Here is a 10,097-nt window from a genome sequence, read left to right on the forward strand (position 1 = left end):
TAAGATGTTCAATCTAAAATATGAAAATTCATTAAAAGTCGCACTCAAAACGAGTAATTGTAGTTCTAATCTTATTAGTGGTATATATGCTTTCAAAGATAGATGTTTAAATTGTATAATCAAATCACAGATGCACTTTTCATTTGTGTTGTTAGATACGGTAATAAATCTTCATGGCATGATTCAATAAAAATGTATGGATGGAAAATATTTACATTTTAAATACAAAATAAGTTGTTCAAAGGTAAAAATGTTTAGTATAAATTGAATGTCTACTATTAAAGGGCAGTTCATAAAGCGTCGCATCAATAAAAAAGAACCATGCTGATATTCCCCCTGATTGAACCCTACTGTCGCAACAATGAACTTATTTCTTTAAATTGATGCTACAAATGACACAAATGTGGAACAAAACGTTTGAAGACCAATTGGGCACAAGATCATACGATCATATTAAACAAGAAAAGGGAAGGAATTTCAAGAACATTGCACCTCTGACAAGAATAACTAGCTCGCCGGAGTCAGGCCAACTTAGAAAATTAGGCTGCGACCTTCCTCTACCTGTGCTGGGTACCTCCTCGCCTACCTCCGTCGCCTCCCTTCACCTTCAGTGGGAACCTCCCGCAGAGGCGAATGACTCCTACCGCTAGTCGCTGGGAACCAAATACAGATGCCATTGACTCACTCTATCATCGTCGGGAACAAACCTAAGACGTGGACACGGCTGCCTCGCAAAGTCTCGGATTGGAAGCAACTGCAGAGGCGGTTTCCTTCCATGCCAGTCGCTGGGAACCAATTGCAGACGCCGCTGATGTCGGTGTCAAAACCGGCGGATCTCGGGTAGGGGGTCCTGAACTGTGCGTCTAAGGTCGATGGTAACAGGAGACAGGGGACACGATGTTTACCCAGGTTCGGGCCCTCTCTATGGAGGTAATATCCTACTTCCTGCTTGATTGATATTGATGAATATGAGTGTTACAAGAGTTGATCTACCACGAGATCGTAATGGCTAAACCCTAAAAGCCTAGCCTGTATGACTATGGTCATGAATATCTCCCTACGGACTAAGTCCTTCAGTTTATATAGACACCGGGAGGATCTAGGGTTATACAAGGTCGGTTACAAAGAAAGGAATCTACATATTTGGTCGCCAAGCTTGCCTTCCACGCCAAGGAGAGTCCTATCCGAACACGGGTGCAGTCTTCGGTCTTCGTATCTTCACAGCACATCAGTCCGGCCCATGGCCAACAGGCCGGACGCCCGAGGACCCCTTAGTCCAGTTGCGAGGCGGCATATTCAGTATGTGACCGACTGCTCCTCATATCAGTTTGGAGATGAAAATTAGCTAATGTAGGTGTTTTTGTAGGTATGCTGACGGGCCGTCCTGAAGAGGAGGTGTCCGGATCATCGGACGAATTGCTTCAAGGGCTATCTCAAATGCACGAGCAGGCTCGACAGGCAATGTGGAGTGTTGCCAAAGCCTTGTGGCCCGCCGCGTCCCCTCCAGGAAGGATGGAGGAGCTTGTAGAGTTGTTCAAAGGAGCACGGCGGCGTTTCTGATTGTGAAAGATATCTGCCTGCCGGGAAGGTGCACGAGAGGCCTGGGCTATGGTAAAAACGCGGTATACCAAGCTTGATCCAAATCACATGGCCCGGGTCGGACCTCTAGGGTCAGATGGGAAGGAGATTCCCGTTAGTTTGGTGTACAACCAAGTAGAAGTAGCCGCCAGGTATTCCCAACAGGATTGTAAATTAGATTGTCTGCTGGACGGCGTAGAACAGGAAGTTTTTGAGTCCTAAGTGACTATGTACTTTCCTTCTAGCTGGATTGTAAAACGATTGTCATGGCCGACCTTTTCGCTTCGACCTCTCGACCCGAAGGTGCGGAGTGCTTTCCGAATACCTGAGCGGCAAAATAAACCGGGGTATGCGTGAAAACCAGGCGTAGGGGTCATAGTTGCTTAAACAGACAAGTTGTATCCGGCTAGTTATGTTATATTACATTAAAATTATACGAAACATCTTCCAGAGAGAATAGTTCTGTTAGGGGTTCCTTTCCCTGGGTGTGCATGCATTGATGTGCATGTCCGAACTGTGATGACGAAACCACAGTGTGTATAGCTTTTGGGGGTTCACGATGGAACTAATGCAAAAACATCTTTAATTCACCAATCGAATATTCCCTTAAGAACGCTAGCTTTCGGCTTCACCCACTCTGAGGTACACATCCGGATGACCGGGCAGTAACAATCGTAGAGGTGCTCCCTTTATGTCCTAGCTGAACTAACGGGAACGTAGGGCATAAGCACAGGAGCTAGGCAACCCAGCTTGGCCAAAACTTAAGTCATATCGATGCATATAATGGCGAAGAAAAGGTACATATGGGAAAAACGCATATGTGATGAGCTTGATGCTCGGAGAATAATAATAGAAAACTTCTGTACAAGAAGCCCCCAGGTAAAATGGACGTACATATTTGAAGATGTATGCGTCACGGGTGCACGGTCTAACCGCACGAAAGCTTTAAGGCTAGAGAGAAAAAACGAAAAGAGAGAAAAAGGTGAAGGAGACGACAGGGGGAAGGGGACGAACAAGGGGTTCGGCTCTAGGCGTAGAATCTTCGGAGTCAGGCCGTGTTGTCTGACGCATTACGCAGGCGGTACGCTCCTCCAGTGAGAACTTCGTCGATGATGAAGGGACCCTCCCACTTGGGCTTGAGTTTGTCCTTTTTCTTCTCCGGCGGGTGTAGAACAAGTTCGCCAACGCTATAAGTCTTGGCCCGCACTTCTCTGCTTTGATACCTGCGAGCTTGCTATTTATAAAATGCGGAACGGGCTTTTGCGATGTCGCGCTCCTCCTCCAGGACATCTAAGCTGTCCTGCCGATCAAGCTCGGCCTCTCTCTCTTCGTACATGTGCACTCGAGGTGAGTCATGAATAATGTCGCAGGGTAACACTACCTCTGCGCCGTACACCATGAAGAAAGGTGTGTATCTGGTAGTGCGATTGGGCGTGGTCCGCAGCCCACAGAGTACGGAGTCGAGCTCCTCAACCCAGTGCTTGTCTGATTCTTTCAAAGACCGCACTAGTCTAGGCTTGATGCCGCTCATAATAAGACCATTGGCTCGTTAGACTTGATCGTTGGTCTGCGGATGATAGACAGAGGCGTAATCAAGCTTGATGCCCAGATTAGCGCACCAGGTTTTTACTTCGTCGGCTGTGAAGTTGGAGCCGTTATCAGTGATGATGCTGTGTGGAACACCATAACGGTGCACGACGCCGGATATGAATTCTATCACCGGCCCGGATTCGGCCATTTTAACTGGTTTGGCCTCTATCCACTTAGTGAATTTATCCACCACGACCAGCAGATATTTTTTCTTATGGCTTCCTCCTTTAAGGGGTCCTACCATGTCCAGTCCCCTGACCGCGAAAGGCCAAGTGATGGGGACTGTTTATAGGGCAGTGGGGGGCATATGGCTTTGGTTGGCGAAGAGTTGGCATCCGACGCAATGTTGGACAAGGTCCTGTGCAGCTGCTCGGGCCGTCGGCCAATAAAACCCTGTACGGAAGGCCTTGCTAACAAGGGCCCGAGCTGCGGCGTGGTGTTCGCCGAGACCGGCATGGATCTCAGCCAGGAGCTGGCGCCCCTCCTCCTCGGAGATACATCTTTGAAGGACTCCAGTAGCGCTTTTCTTATAGAGCTCTCCGTCGTGAACCATGTAGGCCTTTGAACGCCGCACAATGCGACGGGCCTCATTCTGATCCTCAGGAAGTTCTTTCCTATTAAGGTAGGCCAAGAAGGGTTCGGTCGATGGGGCAATGACTGCCATAATGAGATGGGCCGACGGTGTTATTTCGGTGGTTGAGCCTCCGATGATATCGGTGTGTTCGGAATCTGGGGTTGTGTTCGGATCCGGACTAGTGTTGCCGCTTTCCCCTTGCCACACCACAGATGGCTTAAAAAGCCTTTCCAGAAATATATTAGGTGGGACGGGGTCGCGCTTGGCGCCGATACGAGCGAGAACGTCCGCCGCTTGATTACTTTCTCGGGCCACGTGATGGAACTCGAGCCCCTCGAACCGAGCCGACATTTTTAGGACGGGATTACGATAAGCTGCCATCTTTGGATCTTTGGCATCGAAGTCTCCATTTATTTGAGATATTGCAAGGTTTGAGTCCCCGTGCACCTCTAGGCGTTGTATGCCCATGGAGACAGTGTTGGTAATCGTAGCATAATTTTAAAATTTTCCTACGCTCACCAAGATGCATCTATGGAGTATACTAGCAACGAGGGGAAAGGAGTGCATCTACATACCCTTGTAGATCGCGAGCGGAAGCGTTCCAATGAATGTGGATGACGGAGTCGTACTCGCCGTGATCCAAATCACCGATGACCGAGTGCCGAACGGACGGCACCTCCGCGTTCAACACACGTACGGTGTAGTGACGTCTCCTCCTTCTTGATCCAGCAAGGGGGAAGGAGAGGTTGATGGAGATCCAGCAGCACAACGGCGTGGTGGTGGATGTAGCGGGTCTCGGCAGGGCTTCGCCGAGCTTCTGCGAGACGGAGAGGTGTAGCAGGGGAGGAGGGAGGCGCCCAAGGCTGTCATGTTGCTGCCCTCCCTCCCCCCCTTTATATAGCCCCCCTTGGGGGGGGCGCCGGCCCTGGAGATGGGATCTCAAGGGGGGGGGCGGCCAAAGGGGGGAAGGGGGTGCCTTGCCCCCCAAGGCAAGTGGGAAGCCCCCCCACCCTAGGGTTCCCAACCCTAGGCGCATGGGGGGAGGCCCATGGGGGGCGCCCAACCCACTAGGGGCTGGTTCCCTTCCCACTTCAGCCCACGGGGCCCTCCGGGATAGGTGGCCCCACCCGGTGGACCCCTGGGACCCTTCCGGTGGTCCCGGTACAATACCAGTAACCCCCGAAACTTTCCCGGTGGCCGAAACTTGACTTCCTATATATAATTCTTCACCTCCGGACCATTCCGGAACCTCTCGTGACGTCCGGGATCTCATCCGGGACTCCAAACAACTTTCGGGTTTCCGCATACACATATCTCTACAACCCTAGCGTCACCGAACCTTAAGTGTGTATACCCGTAGTGCACCTTTATAGTCACCCAGTTACGTTGTGACGTTTGGCACACCCAAAGCACTCCTACGGTATCCGGGAGTTGCACGATCTCATGGTCTAAGGAAAAGATACTTGACATTGGAAAAGCTCTAGCAAACGAAACTACACGATCTTTTATGCTATGCTTAGGATTGGGTCTTGTCCATCACATCATTCTCCTAATGATGTGATCCCGTTATCAACGACATCCAATGTCCATAGTCAGGAAACCATGACTATCTGTTGATCAACGAGCTAGTCAACTAGAGGCTAACTAGGGACACGTTGTGGTCTATGTATTCACACATGTATTACGATTTCCGGACAATACAATTATAGCATGAATAATAGACAATTACCATGAACAAAGAAATATAATAATAACCATTTATTATTGCCTCTAGGGCATATTTCCAACAGTCTCCCACTTGCACTAGAGTCAATAATCTAGTTACATTGTGATGAATCGAACACCTATTGCGTCCTGGTGTTGATCATGTTTTGCTCTAGGGAGAGGTTTAGTCAACGAATCTGCTACATTCAGGTCCGTATGTACTTTACAAATATCTATGTCTCCATTTTGAACACTTTCACGAATGGAGTTGAAGCGACGCTTGATATGCCTGGTCTTCCTGTGAAACCTGGGCTCCTTCGCAAGGGCAATAGCTCCAGTGTTGTCACAGAAGGGAGTCATCGGGCCCGACGCATTGGGAATCACCCCTAGGTCGGTAATGAACTCCTTCATCCAGACTGCTTCCTGTGCTGCCTCCGAGGCTGCCATGTACTCCGCTTCACATGTAGATCCCGCCACGACGCTTTGCTTGCAACTGCACCAGCTTACTGCTCCTCCATTCAAAATATACACGTATCCGGTTTGTGACTTCGAGTCATCCAGATCTGTGTCGAAGCTAGCGTCGACGTAACCCTTTACGACGAGCTCTTCGTCACCTCCGTAAACGAGAAACATATCCTTAGTCCTCTTCAGGTACTTCAGGATATTCTTGACCGCTGTCCAGTGTTCCATGCCGGTATTACTTTGGTACCTTCCTACCAAACTTACGGCAAGGTTTACATCAGGTCTGGTACACAGCATGGCATACATAATAGACCCTATGGCCGAGGCATAGGGGATGACACTCATCTTTTCTCTATCTTCTGCCGTGGTCGGGCATTGAGCCGTGCTCAATTGCACACCTTGCAATACAGGCAAGAACCCCTTCTTGGACTGATCCATATTGAACTTCTTCAATATCTTGTCAAGGTATGTACTCTGTGAAAGACCAATGAGGCGTCTCGATCTATCTCTATAGATCTTGATGCCTAATATATAAGCAGCTTCTCCAAGGTCCTTCATTGAAAAACACTTATTCAAATAGGCCTTTATACTTTCCAAGAATTCTATATTATTTCCCATCAATAGTATGTCATCCACATATAATATGAGAAATGCTACAGAGCTCCCACTCACTTTCTTGTAAACACAGGCTTCTCCATAAGTCTGTGTAAACCCAAACGCTTTGATCATCTCATCAAAGCGAATGTTCCAACTCCGAGATGCTTGCACCAGCCCATAGATTGAGCGCTGGAGCTTGCATACTTTGTTAGCATTCTTAGGATCGACAAAACCTTCCTGCTGCATCATATACAACTCTTCCTTAAGGAAGCCATTAAGGAATGCCGTTTTGACGTCCATCTGCCATATCTCATAATCATAGTATGCGGCAATTGCTAACATGATTCAGACGGACTTCAGCTTCGCTACGGGTGAGAAAGTCTCATCGTAGTCAACCCCTTGAACTTGTCGATAACCCTTAGCGACAAGTCGAGCTTTGTAGATGGTCACATTACCATCCGCGTCCGTCTTCTTCTTAAAGATCCATTTGTTTTCTATGGCTCGCCGATCATCGGGCAAGTCAGTCAAAGTCCATACTTCGTTTTCATACATGGATTCTATCTCGGATTTCATGGCTTCTAGCCATTTGTCGGAATCCGGGCCCGCCATCGCTTCTTCATAGTTCGAAGGTTCACCGTTGTCTAACAACATGATTTCCAGGACAGGGTTGCCGTACCACTCTGGTGCGGAACGTGTCCTTGTGGACCTACGAAGTTCAGTAACTTGATCCGAAGCTTCATGATCATCATCATTAACTTCCTCCCCAGTCGGTGTAGGCACCACAGGAACATTTTCCCGCGCTGCGCTACTTTCCGGTTCAGAAGGGGTGACTATCACCTCATCAAGTTCCACTTTCCTCCCACTCAATTCTTTCGAGAGAAACTCTTTCTCCAGAAAGGACCCGTTCTTGGCAACGAAGATCTTGCCTTCGGATCTGAGGTAGAAGGTATACCCAATCGTTTCCTTAGGGTATCCTATGAAGACGCATTTTTCCGACTTGGGTTCGAGCTTTTCAGGTTGAAGTTTCTTGACATAAGCATCGCATCCCCAAACTTTTAGAAACGACAGCTTAGGTTTCTTCCCAAACCATAATTCATACGGTGTCGTCTCAACGGATTTCGACGGAGCCCTATTTAAAGTGAATGCGGCAGTCTCTAAAGCATAGCCCCAAAATGAGAGCGGTAAATCGGTAAGAGACATCATAGATCGCACCATATCCAATAGAGTGCAATTACGACGTTCGGACACACCGTTTCTCTGAGGTGTTCCAGGCGGCGTGAGTTGTGAAACTATTCCACATTTCCTTAAGTGTGCACCAAATTCGTGACTTAAATATTCTCCTCCACGATCTGATCGTAAGAACTTTATTTTCCTGTCACGTTGATTCTCAACCTCACTCTGAAATTCCTTGAACTTTTCAAAGGTTTCAGACTTGTGTTTCATTAGGTAGACATACCCATATCTACTTAAATCATCAGTGAGAGTGAGAACATAACGATATCCTCCGCGAGCCTCAACACTCATTGGACTGCACACATCGGTATGTATGATTTCCAATAAGTTGGTTGCTCGCTCCATTGTTCCGGAGAACGGAGTCTTGGTCATCTTACCCATGAGGCATGGTTCGCACGTGTCAAATGATTCGTAATCAAGAGACTCCAAAAGTCCATCTGCATGGAGCTTCTTCATGCGCTTGACACCAATGTGACCAAGGCGGCAGTGCCACAAGTAAGTGGGGCTATCGTTATCAACTTGACATCTTTTGGTATTTACACTATGAACATGTGTAACATCACGTTCGAGATTCATCAAAAATAAACCATTGACCAGCGGGGCATGACGATAAAACATATCTCTCAAATAAATAGAACAACCATTATTCTCGGATTTAAATGAGTAGCCATCTCGAATTAAACGAGATCCAGATACAATGTTCATGCTCAAAGCTGGCACCAAATAACAATTATTGAGGTTTAAAACTAATCCCGTGGGTAGATGCAGAGGTAGCGTGCCGACGGCGATCACATCGACCTTGGAACCATTCCCGACGCGCATCGTCACCTCGTCCTTCGCCAGTCTCCGTTTATTCCGTAGTTCCTGTTTTGAGTTAGAAATATGAGCAACCGCACCGGTATCAAATACCCAGGAGCTATTACGAGTACTGGTAAGGTACACATCAATTACATGTATATCACATATACCTTTGGTGTTGCCGGCCTTCTTCTTGTCCGCTAAGTATTTGGGGCAGTTCCGCTTCCAGTGACCACTTCCCTTGCAATCAAAGCACTCAGTTTCAGGCTTGGGTCCATTCTTTGACTTCTTCCCGGCAACTGGCTTACCGGGCGCGGCAACTCCCTTGCCGTCCTTCTTGAACTTCTTCTTACCCTTGCCCTTCTTGAACTTAGTGGTTTTATTCACCATCAACACTTGATGTTCTTTTCTGATCTCTACCTCAGCTGATTTCAACATTGAATATACCTCAGGAATGGTCGTTTCCATCCCCTGCATATTGAAGTTCATCACAAAGCTCTTGTAGCTTGGTGGAAGCGACTGGAGGATTCTGTCAATGACCGCGTCATCCGGGAGATTGACTCCCAGCTGAGACAAGCGGTTATGCAACCCAGACATTCTAAGTATGTGCTCACTAACAGAACTGTTCTCCTCCATTTTACAGCTGAAGAACTTGTCGGAGACATCATATCTCTCGACCCGGGCATGAGCTTGGAAAACCAATTTCAGCTCCTCGAACATCTCATATGCTCCATGTTTCTCAAAACGCTTTTGGAGACCCGGTTCTAGGCTGTAAAGCATGCCGCACTGAACGAGGGAGTAATCATCAGCACGCTGCTGCCAAGCGTTCATAACGTCTTGGTTCTGTGGGATTGGAGCTTCACCTAGCGGTTCTTCTAAGACATAATCTTTTTTGGCTACTATGAGGATGATCCTCAGGTTCCGGACCCAGTCTGTATAGTTGCTGCCATCATCTTTCAGCTTGGTTTTCTCTAGGAACGCGTTGAAATTGAGGACAACGTTGGCCATTTGATCTACAAGACATAGTGTAAAGATTTTAGACTAAGTTCATGATAATTAAGTTCATCTAATCAAATTATTTAATGAACTCCCACTCAGATAGACATCCCTCTAGTCATCTAAGTGAAAAACATGATCCGAGTTTAACTAGGCCGTGTCCGATCATCACGTGAGACGGACTAGTCAAGATCGGTGAATATCTCCATGTTGATCGTATCTTCTATACGACTCATGCTCGACCTTTCGGTCCTCCGTGTTCCGAGGCCATGTCTGTACATGCTAGACTCGTCAAGTCAACCTAAGTGTATTGCGTGTGTTCCGAGGCCATGTCTGTATATGCTAGGCTCGTCAACACCCGTTGTATTCGAACGTTAGAATCTATCACACCCGATCATCACGTGGTGCTTCGAAACAACGAACCTTCGCAACGGTGCACAGTTAGGGTGAACACTTTCTTGAAATTATTATAAGGGATCATCTTACTTACTACCGTCGTTCTAAGCAAATAAGATGCAAAAACATGATAAACATCACATGAAATCAAATAGTGACATGATATGGC

This window comes from Triticum aestivum, chromosome 5D (assembly GCF_018294505.1).
Source record: "Triticum aestivum cultivar Chinese Spring chromosome 5D, IWGSC CS RefSeq v2.1, whole genome shotgun sequence".
Lineage (NCBI taxonomy): Eukaryota > Viridiplantae > Streptophyta > Magnoliopsida > Poales > Poaceae > Triticum > Triticum aestivum.